At 44.2% G+C, this 17,657-nt stretch overlaps 1 protein-coding gene and 1 pseudogene across 3 annotated transcripts in view; both read right to left on the bottom strand.

The window, feature by feature from the left end:
* Positions 1-17,657, bottom strand: part of ATP11A (ATPase phospholipid transporting 11A) — a 116,437-nt gene that overhangs the window by 69,759 nt on the left and 29,021 nt on the right. The gene's annotated exons all lie outside the window — the stretch shown is intronic.
* Positions 8,575-10,349, bottom strand: LOC148685867 (major facilitator superfamily domain-containing protein 6 pseudogene; annotated as a pseudogene).

Genomic DNA, 17,657 nt, shown 5'->3' with positions numbered 1-17,657 from the left:
GCGATTTTCATCTCACACATCCATATGAAACTGAAATATCACTCTTGTTCTCATCTGTCAGGATAATGTCGCACATTGGGGGGGGGGCAATTACTGATTTGGCAAAGATCACATATCTTTGGCAATTTTACAAAGCAGAAAGCCTGATTTATGATTTTTAAAATTAATGAAAAGAAGATTTGCCTTAATGCAATATTTGAATAGCTTGACTAGGCAAATCTTCTTTCCATTAATTTTTTAAAATCATAAATCAGGTTTTGTAAATTGCCAAAGATATGTGATCAAGCTAGTAAAATATTGGATTAAGTATGATAAAAACTGAAAATGAGAGTATTTTTCCCAAATTGTTAATAAGACCATAATAGTTTTCATAGAATACATTGAGAGTGTTCTGAATGCTTCACAATACAGCTTGGAAAGGTACCCTTGCATCATCTTACCGACTGGAGAACAGTAGCCTGCCTATTGCCATACAATGAGTTCATGGCTTAGGTGACATTTAAACCAGAGAATTTCTGGCTCACAGCCACTATGCTAACAGATACCCTAGAAACCCAGCCTTTCACCAGCATAATCCTGCATTATACTGTTGAACATTTGCTCAAGGGGAGAGGGAAGAACATGGGCAGATGGTATGCTGATTGAAAGCTGTGCCTGGCCTAGCTTTGAATGAACCGTCTCTCGGTTTACTATTCAACGCGACCTGCACAAGGATATGCCATGCATTGAGATACTCAGATATGAGATAACAACACTTGGCTTGCAGACATGATGGGAGTTCTGTAAAAATGCTGCAGAGTTCTGACCTTGATGAAGCAATTATCGCTGCTTTTCAGATTGCACTTGAAATGGTGTTGTTCTGTCACTTCACAGAAATAGACTGGCAGCCCCTGCTCTTCTAAGCATCTAAAATCCATACAGCGATGTAGAAAATAACACATTGCTCTCGCTATGTTACAGCATTCGTCCCTCCTCTACATTTGTTCTCATCGGATTAATCTGCAACCAAAGAGAGCACACTCGCTGCTTAAAAGCAGATGATGTAGCTCACCGTGTAGGCCTGTTTTGATTTAATGTTCAAAAAATGATGTCTCATTTACCCATTAGGTGCTGCTGCCTTGTCTCGTCATGCTAGGCTTCTGATTGTTAGAACTGTGAAGCTTACAGGGTAGCTGAGGATGGGAGACAACTGCATCTCCAGGAGTCAGATCAGGTGAACTTAGGATCGATAACTATTCCTATAGCCATTCAAAATATTGCCTACCCCTGTCACTACTTAGACACAGAAAGGTACATAGGGAATTTCACATTATTTCATCTAATAGCCAAGTGGGGCTCCCCCTCCAGCCAGTGTCCCCCCCTCCCTACAAGGCAACAAAAAGGGGACGCACAGAAAAAGACGGAACTTTCTGCAAAACTGGAGATTATGTAGGTGGTGGTGGGAACACAGTGGTTTCTCTATTCGCCACAAGCAGCAGACAAATGCCTCCAAATAGGGAGGCAGGAGACTGCACATGCAAGCTCCCAATATGCTGTTATGGAATCCTGGCAACATGAATGCAGAGCGCAGGCACTAACTCTGTCTGGTGACAGGACACTTAATTTTTGCTGATTCTATAGCCCAATAGGAATGATAGCATGTGTCCTCTGCCCTCGATTTCTATTTATTTCCAGGATCCTTTATGCTTCTAGGGCAAAGTTTCTCATACTTGGGTCTCCAGCTGTTTTTGGACTACAAATCCTATCATCCCTAGCTAGCAGGGCCAGTGGTCAGGGATGATGGGAACTGTAGTCCAAAACCAGCTGGAGGCCCAAGTTTGGAAAACACAGTTCCAAACTGTGTTTGGGTCATTGCGAGGGGCATTGAACTGTCACTGGTGCGGGGAGGGGATTTACTAGAATCCACCTATACAGAGTCATACAACTGGTTCATCAAACTCAGAATTGTCTGCACTTACTGGCAATGGCACTCTCCGAGTTTCAGGCAGGTGTTTTCCCCAGCTATAGCAAGAGATGTCAGGGGCTGAACCTGGGAATTTCTGCACACTCTTGAGCTGAGCTAGGGCCCTTCCTCAAGTGCTAACAAGGGCACAGCTATGAAGGAGACAGATGCTTAAAGAGTCCTGGAGTGGAAAAATATTAAGGTCTCGACAGAAACGGCTACATACCGTGTGCACAGGGGTTAGTTACTGCTCAGGTTAGAACCGGCAAGTCTGTCACTTGAAAGGTTTAGCATCTAAGCTTTAAAGCTATTCTGCTCTATTGGGAGATGGTAATGTTCCTTATCTTTTTTTCCCCTTCCCTGCCTTTTATGCCTCCTGTTGTGTATTGAGTCAAAGGATTTTATATCTGTATTATTATTGTCTGTATTTGCATTAGGATAAAGTAACTGCCTTTTGGTTCCAGAGGGTACAGCTACTATTGGTTCATTTAAGCTGCTGTATTTGGATCCTCTGTCTTATTGGTTTCCTCCAAAAGGCAGCACTGTGATTGCTTGATATTGTTCCCTCCAAAATGTATCCCTTCCTAGCTAGTCCCCTGTCCCTATAAATGTAGCTTTCCTCTCCTCAGTCTTCAGTCTTGTTCACTTTAATAAAGAGCTGTTACTAGAGAACTGTCTCCAGCATGTTTTGTCAAGAGAGCTGAAATCACAAACCCCACGTCACAACACCTCCCACCTTGCAACCCATAATTGTTTGCTCCTGGACTTTTATATTTGCTGTAAGAACAAAACCAACAACTGAATAAGAATTTTTACAAGCGTAGCTCATTAAACAAGTGTAATTAATTCAATGTCAGCTAACTATTATATCATTTTGTAAAAGAAAAGAAAAAGAAAAAACAACAACTACAGTGGTACCTCGGTTTAAGAACAGCCCTGTTTACGATCTATTCAGTATACAAACTCCGCAAAACTGGTAGTGTTCCGGTTAGCGAACTTTCCCTCGGTCTATGAACAGAAGCCGAGCAGTGGAAGGGCACCGCGGCGGGAGGCCTCATTAGGGAAAGCGCGCCTCAGATTAAGAACGGACTTCCGGAATGAATTAAGTTCGCAAACCGAGGTACCACTGTACTTCGGTTCTGTGTAAAAATAGGAAAGCGGGTATTTGGAGAGTGTTGGTGTCTATTCAAGAAGCCGAAAAAACACTGAAACGTTTGAATTATTATATGCAATTATAAATAAAACTATGAGAGCTAATGCATTTTTTGTACTATCCATGGATTTTCACACCTAATATTAACAGTTCTAGGCATCTTACACAACATAAATTTGTATCGGTCACAATCTGCTTCTTTATGTATGCTACAAATTCAAGGGTTGTAACAGAACTACATGGAACATGGAAACGACATAAAGGAAACCTTGTACTTAGTCATCTTTGTGTTTTTAGCCACTTATCTGTCAAAAAGGCCGTCAAACTAGCTTATAAGATATAAGCATCAGAATCAAAAACATCATGTTTTTGTATCAATCATGCATCACAACCAAACAAAACTCCCAAAACTACAATAATTTTTCTAGGGATAAGGGAAAGAACCGTCAAAATAACTTTTTAAGTAGCACAGCAGAATCGTGCAGTCCAAGCACACACGTTTTCAACATCACCTCAATAAACGTATATCGTATTAGCACCATACTATTCAACTGTCTTATATTTCCACTATGGCAGATTACTAGAAGCAAATAAAGCGCTGGTGTTTGTTTCCCCTGGCAGAGAAGGAGAAGTTGCTGCCATGATATATCACTTGTCATCTTGAAGCCCAGCCAAGATACATGAGAATTCAGACTGGCATGAACAGGGCATGCGGAAGCCATAACTATACATGAGACACATATTTGGCTGCTCTGTGTTTTTACTTAAATATAAAACGTGACTGCTGGGCTTCTCCTGCACTCAAAATTTAACAAAAGGTGAAACTGAAGTGTGTAAAAAGAGCATTTCTTGGAGCAAAACGAAAGATGCACAGCAGCAAGAAACTCAAATGATTGCAGAGCTGATCACTGTTATAAATATAATACAAATGTTCATAGATATCTTCTCAATCATTACAGTGGTAGTGAAACACACACACACACACCTAAATTATTTTTGTTTGTTTTTTAAGCAAAGTGTCATTCATCATGATGGTTGGTGTATATCTAAGGAGAGCTGGAAAGTGGCAAGGGCCTTTGGGAAAGTGTGTTTATTTGTGCTCTACATAAAGTACCGTATTTGTCCTTCCATAAGACACACTTTTTCCCTCCTAAAAAGTAAGAGGAAATGTTTGTGCGTCTTATGGAGTGAGTGCGTGGTCCCTGGAGCCGAATTGTCCAGGGGCTAAAGGAAGATCGTGCCTTTTTTTTAGAAAGAGCTAAAGGCTAACAAGAGGGAAAGAGAGCCTTGAAAGGAACCCCCTCAGCAGCTGATTGCAAGAGATTGGGGAGGGAGATAAGAGAGTTGGCTCCCTTCGCAGCCTCTCCCGGCCCCTTGCCTAGGCCTCAATTGTTGTCTGCAGAGGGAGACATGTGACTGGCTGATTAGATCTGTCTGGAAACTGTAGAAATGGGTCCCTTTCCTTTCCTAGAAGCTGCAGAAGTGTGAGTTGAGCCCCATAAAAACAGGATTTTTTTTCCCTTTGCAAGGAAACTCAGCAACTTTGAGCTGACCCTAAAAAATGGAGCTTCCCCCCTTTGCAAAAAAAGATGCACAACTCTGAGCTGATCCTAAAAAAATAATAATACGGTATTAGGGGTGAGTAGGCAGCTTTCCCATCATTATAGCAGTGTCCCCAAGTACAGATCTTCAGAGGCCTACCTAGGCTCCCTTGCATCCTTGGCAAGATGATGTAGCACTGACTCTGAAGCTGGGAGCGACCACGGACAAGAAACTCAAAATGTTTGCTTTTCGGTGCCTTTCATACTCTGCCAGTGACTTCTTCCATAGCCATTGCGATTGGGTCTGTTTTGCTCTGCCCCCCCCTCCTCCTCTACCATCGGTCCATTTGCCTGAGCACGCAGATGTGAGGTCAGGTTCCTAGCCAGAGTGGAGAGGGGCAATTTTTGTGCCCCCATGGGCCTGCACCTTTGGCAGAGGCCAACCTAGCCAACCCCCTAGGAACGCCCCTGGAGCTCGCTCCTCAGAAATGAATGGCAATCATTCACTTAAGTAAAACTATGAGAGTATATGGGTGCATGTAGGAGAAGAAGTTGGGTGAAGATTAAGCTTGCTCCGCGCCCCTGGGGACATTAAGAATGAAAAGGTTCTCTCTCTCCACACTTAGGTTCCCTTTCTGGGTCATGTAGAATGTGATGCAATGTTGGGAACTGATTAGATGTAGCTAGAGAGGTACTGACCATGGAAACTTGATAGATGTGAAAGAGGAAAAATAGCACCATCTTCCATATACCTGAAGCAGGGTCTGAACTCACTCCTTGGAGCAGGAAGGCATGCTCTGTGAGGTGCCACGCACACTGATCACGCTGCATAAGCAAACAAACAACAACAACAACTCGTGTCTCCCAGTTCCTAACCACTGCTGTATGTTATCAGCATTTATGGTTGTCCAAGAGAGAAAACCGCTATCTTCTGCCTCCGCAAATATCACTAGCCACAGAGCAGGTGAGACCAGAAGGAACGAGTTAATATTTGCCTACTGTGCTGTCATGACATTGCTGCATAGCGACTGGTTTCTTCCATGCGTACGTCCTAGGGGAGTCGTCCACACGTGGCAATGAGATTGGTTGGGGTAGCTGTGCTGTTGCTATGAGAATAACTTGTCACTATTGGAGGTTTCCTTATTATCATTTCACTGTTGTCAGAGCTGAGCGGAACAGGGTACAGCTGAACCATCACAAGCAGAGCCAAAGTAACTACCACCAGGTTTATCTTATGCGTGCTTACAAAGGAGTAAGTTCCACTGTGATCGATAAAGCAAACTCTCAAGGAAGTGTGTATAGGACTACAGCTTGTAATGGGACCATAGGGCTGAGCTGCCCTGCCATTCTGACTCACTCTTTTTCTATGTATGCATTCTTGAAAATCCTCAGACCTCCATTGTGAGGATGGATTTAATTTGCATTTATTGCTCAGAATGCATTCCACAGCTAAGTGGAGTCAAAGTACTTTGGTTTAAGCGAGCCTCCTGACTCTCGCATGCAACTAAATAAGCTTAAATGTGAGTACTTTAGTTTAACTGGGTCGCTGATGAGCCTGCAAGTGCACATAACCATGGAAACCTGGAAAGTGATGTCTTCATGTTTCTCCAAAGTGAAATAGCTTGTACCTCCAGGCTGTTTATCCCAAAGCCTGGGCTTTGTAATGTCTGATTCTTGGGAGAAGTCTCAGGCTAAATCTGCAATGGCATTTGACTTTTTCAGTGGTTTCTCTGCACTGAGGAATAGAGAATTAATTAATCTTAGTTACAAAGTCCACTAATCCAGAATCAGCAGGAAAACTGGAATTAGAGAAATGGTTAACTAGCTGTTGGTAGAAACAGCTGCTGCCTGTTCTTCAATAATTCCAAGCAACAGTCCCTTCCATTATTTCCACAGAAGTCAATGGAGGAGTAAACGTGATGAGGCTATCTTAATATATTAGATATTGGTCTAATCAATATCACTCCTAAGGGGGCCAACATTATGCAAAGGTTTTTTTTAAAAAAAATCCTGAAATGATGAAGACATTGCTTTACACCATTTAACATCCTCACCATTTAACAGAGAAGCTGACACAGAGCAATGGATTCAAATATCAAATCCAATCTCTTCTTCTTCCTATACAGGGCTACCTTCAGATGTCTTCTAAAAGTCTGGTGGTAGTTTTTCTCTTTGACATCTGGTGGGAGGCTGTTCCATAAGACGGGTGCCACTACCGAGAAGGCCCTCTGCCTGGTTCCCTGTAACGGCTTCTCGCAGCGAGGGAACCGCCAGAAGGCCCTTGGTGCTGGACCTCAGTGTCTGGGCAGAACGATGGGGGTGGAGACGCTCCTTCGGATATACTGGGCCGAGGCCGTTTAGGGCTTTAAAGGTCAGCACCAACACTTTGAATTGTGCTCCTAGACCAACACTGTAACCACTACACTAAACCGCACCACCAAAATGCCTAAACTACTAACTAAAACCACAACTGGTGCTGTTGCAATAAAAGTGTGGTATTGTTCTCACAGTCCTCTGTTGGCTACAGCCTATAAGATTACTGAAATATTGTTTGCTCCAGAGATGGTGGTGGTGAGGTGAGCATTCTTTGTTTACATAATTGTGGTAATTATAGAATCATAGAAGTATAGAGTTGGAAGGGCCATCTAGTCCAACCCCTGTAATGCAGGAATCTCAACATGCAGTCTCCCATCCAATTTGAACCCATACCAGACCCTGCTTAGCTTTGCAAATGTGCTGGCAGCTTTATTGCTGTACAAGTTCTAATCTTTTCCACAGGAACATATGTTCATAGAATCATAGAGTTGGAAGAGACCACAAGGGCCATCCAGTCCAACCCCCTGCCAAGCAGGAAACACCATCAAAGCATTCCTGACAGATGGCTGTCAAGCCTCTGCTTAAAGACCTCCAAAGAAGGAGACTCCACCACACTCCTTGGCAGCAAATTCCACTGCCGAACAGCTCTTACTGTCAGGAAGTTCTTCCTAATGTTTAAGTGGAATTTTCTTTCTTGTAGTTTGAATCCGTTGCTCCGTGTCCGCTTCTCTGGAGCAGCAGAAAACAACCTTTCACCCTCTTCTATGAGACATCCTTTTATATATTTGAACATAGCTATCATATCACCCCTTAACCTTCTCTTCTCCAGGCTAAACATACCCAGCTCCCTACATACCCACACAAAAGACTCTGGAAATCTCACCCGCCATCGCACCTGATGTGTTTTGACTATAGGCAATTTTGGCTTTAGGTGTGATCCCTGGAACTTAACCCACCCCCCCTGTAAGTTGCAGGCTTGCTGTATCTGACATGCAAATACTTCCACTGCATATGAAGTTGCCTTTGGCTGTATTCACTTAGCTGTTTGTTCCATTTTCCCAATGTTTTCTTCTGTGTTATATTTGAGCTTCCAGAAAGTCGCTTCCAGAAATCTAGCAGAATATAGCACAAGTTTAACACTAATTTCCACATTGTTTGCTTCCAGAAAAATACTGGTATCTGTTTGCGAGCCTGGAAATACAGAAAATCATGGCAGGTTTGTGTAGTGTTTGTGCACTGGATTTAGCCAATGGCCTGCAAGGTGCAGGAAATGCTTCTCAAGTGGTCTTTCTGAAGGAAAGCCAATTGGAAACAATCACCCCCTTCCCTCCACAGCAGCTGAGCACAGTGGGTGATCCAGATTTCTATTGAAACATGGCCGTATTTCTATTGCAACATGGCCGTATATAGGTTCTGCAGTGTGAAAGGAGCATTAAAAATTGGGGCAGCCATCTAAATATGTTCTTATTTATAATATTTTGTTTATATATTTTGTGAATTTCCCTAGAGAATTGATGCTTAAGGGTGGTATATAATTATTTTAAATGAATGGATAGGTTCAGCTTTTAATTTGCGTGCACCGAATCCTTTTCTTTCAAATTGCCACAAAAATCTGGCAATTTTTGCACAGTGATGTTTTTAAGTTTGAGGCTGACAGAGGTGGCGAACATAATCTACATGCAGAAGACGTTTACTACATATTTCTCTGGTCACAATATAGCAGCAAGCTTTTAAGAGAAATTTGATTTTCACAGTCATTTACAATAATATAGAAACTGATGTGTCCAATTAGCTCGATCAACTTGTGGCTGAAGAAATACGCGGTCAGTTCGGACACGTGACTCAGGACGGAGCAGACCCCGAAGAGCGTGGTGGTGCCATTCAAGTCCTCCAAGTGCCAGTAAAGGAAGGTGAACACAAATCCGTACCCAAAGCCCATGAACCAAGCTACAAAGAGCACGGAGCCATATTGGATACTGCAGAGCAGCTTTATCAAGTCCCAGAAACTAAAGGAGGGCGACTGGCTTGTGTCACTCGGGGTTTTGTTGGAGGAGTCGTGGGAGGAGTTCCTGTCTGCCTGGGAGATGTCCCCATCTTTGCTTTGGTTCTCCTCTTGCTTGTAGAGGTTGTAGTGGAACCGGAACTGGGTGGCCACAATCAAGGAGTGTGTCATTAGCACACCAAAGACGATGAAAACAATCCTGTAGTTCTTGTATTCCGGGGCTTTGCAGCCTTGCCCTTCGATGAGCACATCGATACGGGTGGCGTCGATGCCGATTCCTACCGAGAGCATGGCCAGGCCCCAGCCCAGAGAGCCCCACATGCGCTGGAGCCCGTAGCGATCTCGGTGCTTGCCGAGGTACTGCAGGGTGACCGTGTCCACAATCGTGACCGACGACGCGCTGAAAAACTCCCCTATGATAACAACCATCAGGATGAGCAGGAAGATCGCCTCCACTTCCTGGTGATCGTAGACAAGAGTGGCAGCCCCGGTGGCGGCGGCCGGAGGCACCGTCGGAGGGGTTAAATTCCCCACCGATCCGGCAGTAACAATGCCTTTCGGAGTACTGTGAGTAACCACGCTCTCTTCGGCCCTCAACATGTTCCGCGTGGTCAGAGGGAATGTGGTTTCAGGAGGAGCTGAGCTCGCAGCCACCAAGCTGTAAGAAGAAACGTCTCTTTTCCTCCGGCCCTCTGGCGACGCAGCCCGGGTGGTAGGAATCGCCGAAGGGAGGGAGACGTTTTGCGTGGCTGCCGTCGAGAGGTGGCTGGCGTTGGTAGGAGAGACTGGCGGCGGGAACTTTGGTACGCACCTTTGACGAACCCGATTCCCAAATTGAACAGCACCCAACACAAAAGGGAGAAGAGGAGGACGACTTTCCCTTTTTTGAAGCGGTCCGCCACCACACCCCAGAACAGAGCGCTGCAGAACTCAATGAAGTACCTGATGCCCACCAGCAGCCCGCTCTGGCTGGGCGTCATGCCCAGCTGCTTGTAATACACAGGAAGCAGTGGGTAGAGCGAACCGTAAGCAGCATAAAAGAAAAAATAAAAGACTTTGGAGATCAGGAGATCGTTGTTCACTTTGACACAGTGCTTTTCGAGCCAATCCAGTTCCTCGTCCGGAATGGTGGTGGTGGTCTCTGTCGAAGGTGTATCGCTTTGGGTTTGGGGGTCTGGCTCCTTGGAAATCCCGTTGAAAGGGTCAGCGAGCACATACTTCCTCTTTTGCTCCTCTTCGTCGTCGGTTAAAATAGCTACTTTGTCGTCGGCTGCCATGGCTTACTGTCAGCATGAGCTATGTGCCCAGATCTCCCAACTTTAATTCAAGTAGCCTTCCTCTAGCGACTCCTGTAACTCTCCAGTTCAAAGAACTCAGATCTGAAGCCCATTTCTTCAAGTCAGAGAACTGACGGATGCATTTACAATTATATGGACTTCCATCATCTTCCACCGAGAGGCTTGTTAAACCATAGCTCCAACTTTTTCAAAGGCTATATGCAGGGCAGTGTTTAGCCAGGCTGCAAGGTCTGACCACCTCCTCTTCAAAATAGCAAATAAACAACTTCATGAAAGTGCCAAGTAAGTAAACCAATATCAAGGCCAGTAGTGGGTTTAACCTTCGTGAAAGCCTGGTCAGAAGAAAGTCAGTATAGATTGAATATCTGGAAAAGGTCATCCAATCATGCAAATATCTTGAAAAGTAATAAAATTACTCTTCTGGAAGGCTTTTTTTTGTGTGAAGAGACTTACACAAGCACCTGGCTAAAAGGGTTTAGGTTCAGTTAATGCTAGCTCATTGCAGGTACTCGAACAAGATTATTTCTGAAGTTTCTTGTGACCCATATCTTTTCATCACATACAGACAGCAACCCCATTAAGCTCCGATCTGCTTCACAAGCCAGGCCTCTCACTTGAGGAGTTCGTGCAAATCAGGAAGAACAATGGGTCCCCTTGGCAAAAAAGGACAAGGAAGCAAGACACGGGGAACAGCAATTTCGAATTGCAAAACTTTTACTTGCAGAACTTCTTTCGTATGAAGCCTGACGCCACACAAGTCTCAAATTTCATAAGAAGCGTTATGCTGCGCCATAAGCAAAGCTTTGATTATCAGAAAGCCTGAGGCAACAGATAAATCAGAGCCAATTGAAGTTTGAAGGGGGGATGTCAGCATCGTGCTCTCTGATGGGTCCCCTCAAACACTGTCTGTCCATCCCCAGTAAGTCCTGGTGAGCTTACCTGCCATGGGAAAGGGGAAGCAAAAATACAGCCCTGATGAACACTGGGCAGCTTGGAACACACGTTTATAATTTCCTATAATGCTCTGGAGCATCCTTGACATAGCATCGCACAGGGATATTGCAGAAAATTAATTTTTATTTATTTAACATCACTTATAGACCACTTATGGGACCCAGGTGGCGCTGTGGGATAAACCACAGAGTCTAGGGCTTGCTGATCAGAAGGTCGGCGGTTCGAATCCCCATGACAGAGTGAGCTCCCATTGCTCGGTCCCAGCTCCTGCCCACCTAGCAGTTCGAAAGCACATCAAAGTGCAAGTAGATAAATAGGGACCGCTCCGTCGGGAAGGTAAACGGCGTTTCCGTGTGCTGCACTGGTTCGCCAGAAGCAGCTTTGTCATGCTGGCCACATGACCCGGAAGCTGTCTGCGGACAAACGCCGGCTCCCTCAGCCTATAGAGCGAGATGAGCGCCGCAACCCCAGAGTCGGACACGACTGGACCTGATGGTCAGGGGCCCCTTTACCTTTATAGACCACTTATAGACTTTTAGAGTGCTCACTGAAAGGACAGATCCTGAAGCTGAGGCTCCAATACTTTGGCCACCTCATGAGAAGACTCCCTGGAAAAGACCCTGATGTTGGGAAAGATGGAGGGCACAAGGAGAAGGGGACGACAGAGGACGAGATGGTTGGACAGTGTTCTCGAAGCTACCAACGTGAGTCTGACCAAACTGCGGGAGGCAGTGGAAGACAGGAGTGCCTGGCGTGCTCTGGTCCATGGGGTCACGAAGAGTCGGACACGACTAAACGACTAAACAACAAATAGACCACTTAATATATAAAATAGTATGACAAAATAGTATGACAATCTATACAATCAACAAACCCTTAAAAACAAGTAGGCGTAATAAAATTAATGATAAATAACGAAATGATAAAAACTCCAGACTCACCAAAGTACAGTACAGATAAATGAAAGAAATAGAGTTTGATCAAGAAAGATTCTACATGGTTAACCAAATAACCCATCACCAAAGTGGTGCTGCCTATCTATTTTTTTATTTGCAATTTAAATCCAAAAGGTCAGTACTATGGAACCACCTTTTTAGTTGGGTGGTAAAAGAGACATGTCCTTGCCCAACAAGAAACGATGTACCAAAAATAAATTGAGGCAAATAATGTTATAAATTATCTACCTACTGGTTAAGAGAATAAAGGTCTGCATTTCAAGTACATTTGATAGCTGAACGCCTCTGCTATGACCCTAGATCTAGGTACCGTAAGCGGAGATACTCTTGTGGAATTATTTTTCTTTCACGTTAATAAGCAGGGGGACGTATTTTATAATAGATTAATGCATTCTGTACTGCGCTGAGCTTGATAGCAAATGCCATGGGGAAATTGTTTAAGTTGCTTCTGCGTGGGAAGATAAGGGTAATCACAACTTCCAGATGTCTCTGCTGTTCAGCGATACATTGAAAGGTTGCCTAACCTTTTCAAACCACAGCTTTCTATTCAACAAGAACAGTGCACAAGGTGGTGTGTACTACAGGGCTCTGATTTACTGCCAGAGTGTGTGTGAGGAGGAGGGAAGGGAGGCCATGATGGTTAACATTATCACTGCTTTATAAAGCAATAGGCTTCATGCAGGCCACATGACAGCGCCGTCTTAAGCGCCCCTGTCGCCATGGTGCGCCGGATCTCTCCGGCGCCCTTCCGCCCCGTTTCCCGGCGCGGTGGGCGGGTGGGCGCGACGCTGCTGCGCGGCGGGCGGGCAGGCACAGCGCGATCTCTCCGGCGCCCTCCCGCCCCGTTTCCCAGCGCGGTGGGCAGGTGGGCGCCATGCGCAGCTGCGCAGCTGCACAGCCGACCAGCGGACCGGCCGGCCAGCGGGCGGGCGGGCGCAGCTCGCGGCGCCCTCCTGGCGGGCCGGCGCCATGGTGCCCTGCGCCACCGGGGGTCTACGACGAGCCGGCCCTGCCACATGATATAGAATGTTCTGAAGTCACGTGATGCTGCTGTTCAGTTGTGGCTTTGTTCCATAGGGAGACCACCTGAGAACCATTTGTAAGTCACTTCGTAAGTCTCTGTGAGGATGGGGAGCCTGTGGTCTGCCAGGTGCTATTGGACTCCCATCAGCCCCAGCCAGCAGGGGCAAGCATCAGGGGTGGTTGGAGTTGTCTACCAATAACATCTGGAGGGCAGCAGATTCTCCATCCTCCCTTGAAAGAACTTTTTTTTTTGAGGGAATAAAAGGAGAAGCAGCAACTGTTGTGCAAACAGAAAACAGATGGCAGCTCAAGCTACGACATTTCTCTTTCCCACACAAATTAGAGGGTCTTCTCAGGTACTTGGAAACTCTAAAAGTCCATACTCTGCATTACTTCCTTTGCACGTAAAAGGTCCCATGTTCAATCTATGACCTCTTTGGGTAATGATGGAGAACACCTGAAGAAACCTTGAAGAGCAGCTTCTAGTCAATGTGGATGATACTGAGCTAGATGGAGCAATGGCCAGACCCAAAGAAAGGCAGCTACCTATATAGGCAGCTACCTATATTCCTAACCTTCTCAGAAAGTACACCCTAAGAGACAACAGACTGATGGCGCAGAATCAGCAAAGGTCTCAGGAAGGGTCTCTAAGGTTTTCAGCAGTTGGTACTGCACTCAACACAAGTTTATAAACTAGATGAAATCTATCTGGGGGAAAAAGGATTTGAATAAAAAACATAGGAAAGAGAAGAAGGCAGTGCTCTCCTATGCTTCCTTGTGTGGTAATAAAACTCCTCAATTAAATCTCAAGCAGAAAGATCCTAAGTCACCATTATTACAGTATATAGCTCATAACTGTCTCCTCAAAACATAGAGTTGATCCATCATTGGATTTTTTCAGTGCTTAGCAAACAAGCACAATGCTTAGTAACAGGATTATGATATTACATTTGCTATAAATAGCCCAAAGCATGGGGAAGGGAAGCTGAACCTTGTGTTCCTACAGCCACACAGTAACAGACAAAGTTAAAAATGCTTTGGCTGTTGCACAGATAAGCATTTAATAACTGAACAGAACAAAGTTTCTGTATCCTTAAGTCAGTAAGTATGAATATTGGAGACTTCAAAAGTAAGAATCAGGCTGTTGTTTAAACATCTCCACAAGCCAAAATGACAGTAGATGCCGTCTTTGGAAATTGTTGTTGTTTAGTCGTGTCCGACTCTTCGTGACCCCATGGACCAGAGCATGCCAGGCACTCCTGTCTTCCACTGACTCCCGCAGTTTGGTCAAGCTCATGTTCGTAGCTTCGAGAACACTGTCCAACCATCTCGTCCTCTGTCGTCCCCTTCTCCTTGTGCCCTCAATCTTTCCCAACATCAGGGTCTTTTCCAGAGTCTTCTCTTGTCATGAGGTGGCCAAAGTATTGGAGCCTCAGCTTCAGGATCTGTCCTTCCAGTGAGCACTCAGGGCTGATTTCCTTCAGAATGGACAGGTTTGATCTTCTTGCAGTCCATGGGACTCTCAAGAGTCTCCTCCAGCACCATAATTCAAAAGCATCAATTCTTCGGCGATCAGCCTTCTTTATGGTCCAGCTCTCACTTCCATACATCACTACTGGGAAAACCATAGCTTTAACTATACGGACCTTTGTCGGCAAGGTGATGTCTCTGCTTTTTAAGATGCTGTCTAGGTTTACTTTGGAAATTATGTCTGTGTGCAACCTTCACTGGTGATATGAGATACTAAGAAACGTAAGTCCAGAATAAAGCATTTCAATGACGTTCCTGAGGCTGGAACTATCTATTATCTGTAGCCTCACAAGGGATAAAGGCCATGTTCATATTTAATGACAAGCCAAGTTTTCTAGAAGCCAAGTGATTGCTTTCACTTCGCTTCTCCCCTGGTGCAAGTGAGAGACACAGAAGCAAGTGGTGTGTGTCTTTTGGTCCTGATTTATGGCTTTGTTCCTTGACTCTGACCTTCTGGCACAGCTCCTCATTGCCGGATCATCTCAGACCACTGCCGACAACTCAACCCTGGCATATAGGCAAACAAGACTACATGCAAATAGGCAGTCATATGTAATAATTGCACTTAAATGTTACAGTGTGCGTCTGTATGCCTGCATGGGCAAGGTTTTCTCTCTTTTTTTACCTGTGGTTTGTGTTACATCTGTTTCAACCCTAATAAGTGATATTCCCTATGGGTAAACCTGTTCTTGCCCTCTGCAATCTTAATCCTGTCATAAGCTATTTCTACAAGTGCCTGCTGCTCACAAGCTAACAAGGCCTTCATGGGGAAAAAGAAACATTTCCTTGAGGTCAAGTAAGCACATTCAGTTATGTTGAAGAAAGAGAAATTATTATTTGCTCCAAAGGCTCAGCATTAAAGAGAATGGCGGAAGAATTAAACACTGCTAATTCTCCAAATGCAGTGTTAAAAATGCCATCAAACTGCTCACCAATACTGTACAGCAGTTTACTATTCTGCAGATTTCAAGTATTTTACTTGGCTCCTTATATCATATTCTCCAGTGGCCAGAGGAGGAATGACTGCTGGGAGGAGCACAGAGAGAAGAAACACCATGGCACACCTGTAGCAGCAAAATCTGCCCACCTGCAATAAAACATGTCCCTCCCATATCAGTCTCTACAGCCACAGAAGGAACTGTAACTCTCCAATAGTTTGACTCTACCCCTGAAGGCACACTCTCCCACTATCTCCCAAGACAGACAGATGCCAACAAGTGCCTGAGACACATTTATTTTACGTCTGTATGAATTTCATCTGCATTTACAACACCAAGATCGCACCTTATGTGTCTACCCTTAGACATGCATTATCAAAGTATTTTGAAAAATATTGACCTTTACTTGTAACCCAGAAAGCATTTTTTTTTACATCTATAAAGTCCTATCTGAAACTAATAATCACACATTCAGTCAACATGTAGGGATGAAACCTCACACACACAGCAGTACATACAAAGACTTCATGCCTGCAGACATTTGTACTGAATGAGAACCCCAGGGATGGGGAAAGCCAGCATGTGCAATGTCTAGGGTTTGGCTAGTTGGCCCAATTGCACTCCTTGTTATTACCATCTGGAAGGGAACTTTTGTGGTAAAGCACAACAAAAGCAAGAGAACGCACGCAATTGCGTGCGCACACACACAACCCCAGAACATTTGTGGCATTAACGGTTGAAGGATTTTAGTAGGAGGCTATGGGAGATTAACCTATTGCAAAGCAAGCTATATGACTGCCCCAAATCTTCTGCAGATGCAAATGGCACTGAAACCATCCCAATAACATCATGAACACAAATCATGATGAATGCCCAATAAAGAACATGTCTGGGTTGTGAAGGCAAAGAGGTCCAAGCACAATTATTAAATGTGAACTCTAGCACACAAGATCAGCCAATAGGTCTAAAGAACTCTAAATTTTAACCTCAGCCACTTTGTAGTAATCAGACACTCAATGCTTCCTTTCTTTCTTTTTAATACAGAGTAGTGGAAACTCCTACACAAGTCATATTAACCCATTCAAAAAAGTTGTTTTTTTCTGCCAAGGCTTAAAATGCAACGCAATTATCAAAGAGGTACTCTACTTAGTGAAATACATACATTTACTGTGAACACAAGTCTATACAGTGGTCCCTCGACTTACGAACTTAATCCGTTCCGAATGCACATTCATAGGTCGAAAAGTTCGGAAGTCGAAACGCGGCTTCCCATAGGAAAAAAAAAGATTCAGAAAAATCCATAAGTCGAAAAAAATGCATGTAAAAATTCATAAGTTGGAAAAACCGCGTTTAAAGCCGCCAAGGGTTTCCATTCGGATGCAGAAAAATTTGTAAGCCAAAAAATTGTCCCATTCGTAAGTCGAAACCTACGGATGTCAAGTAATTCGTAAGTCGAGGGACCACTGTATATCACAAATTACTCTAATTGGTTAATGGCTCCTACCATCAGGTTTAGGGAATTATGTCAGACACTAGATATTAGTTTTTCAATTTCTATTAGGCATAGGATGAGCTAGCTCCAAACTTACCAAGACTAGAAATAGCCTCAACTGTGTGTTTTACTTTCCCAAACTAAATTACTACTAAATCTACTAGTCATGTAAGACCACAGAATGTGTTTACCGTTTACATGGCACAGAAGTTACAGTAAGAACTCTAACCTTCCAATCACCTTGCATGAGTGAATTTGTAAACCTTTGCAAACTGAAGTTGTGCGTGCTTGTTTTTTATTTTAGAATCATATATGTGTAAAAGAGGCTTTAAAATGATTTGTAGTCTACTTCATATCTAGAGCTGAGAGATGCATAACTAATACAGACACTCCACCCAACATTTCATAGGAATGGATAGGTCTTGATTTGTAGTGAAAATAAATGAAGTTTAAACACAGGGCTTCTGTTTGCAAAAATTAGAGGATGATAGCTGAAATTAGTACACTTTAAT

This window comes from Zootoca vivipara, chromosome 4, assembly GCF_965207765.1.
Source record: "Zootoca vivipara chromosome 4, rZooViv2.hap1.1, whole genome shotgun sequence".
NCBI classification, from domain to species: Eukaryota; Metazoa; Chordata; class Lepidosauria; order Squamata; family Lacertidae; genus Zootoca; species Zootoca vivipara.
Note: the sequence above shows the minus strand (reverse complement) of the source record. Positions and strands in the feature narration are given on the sequence as shown.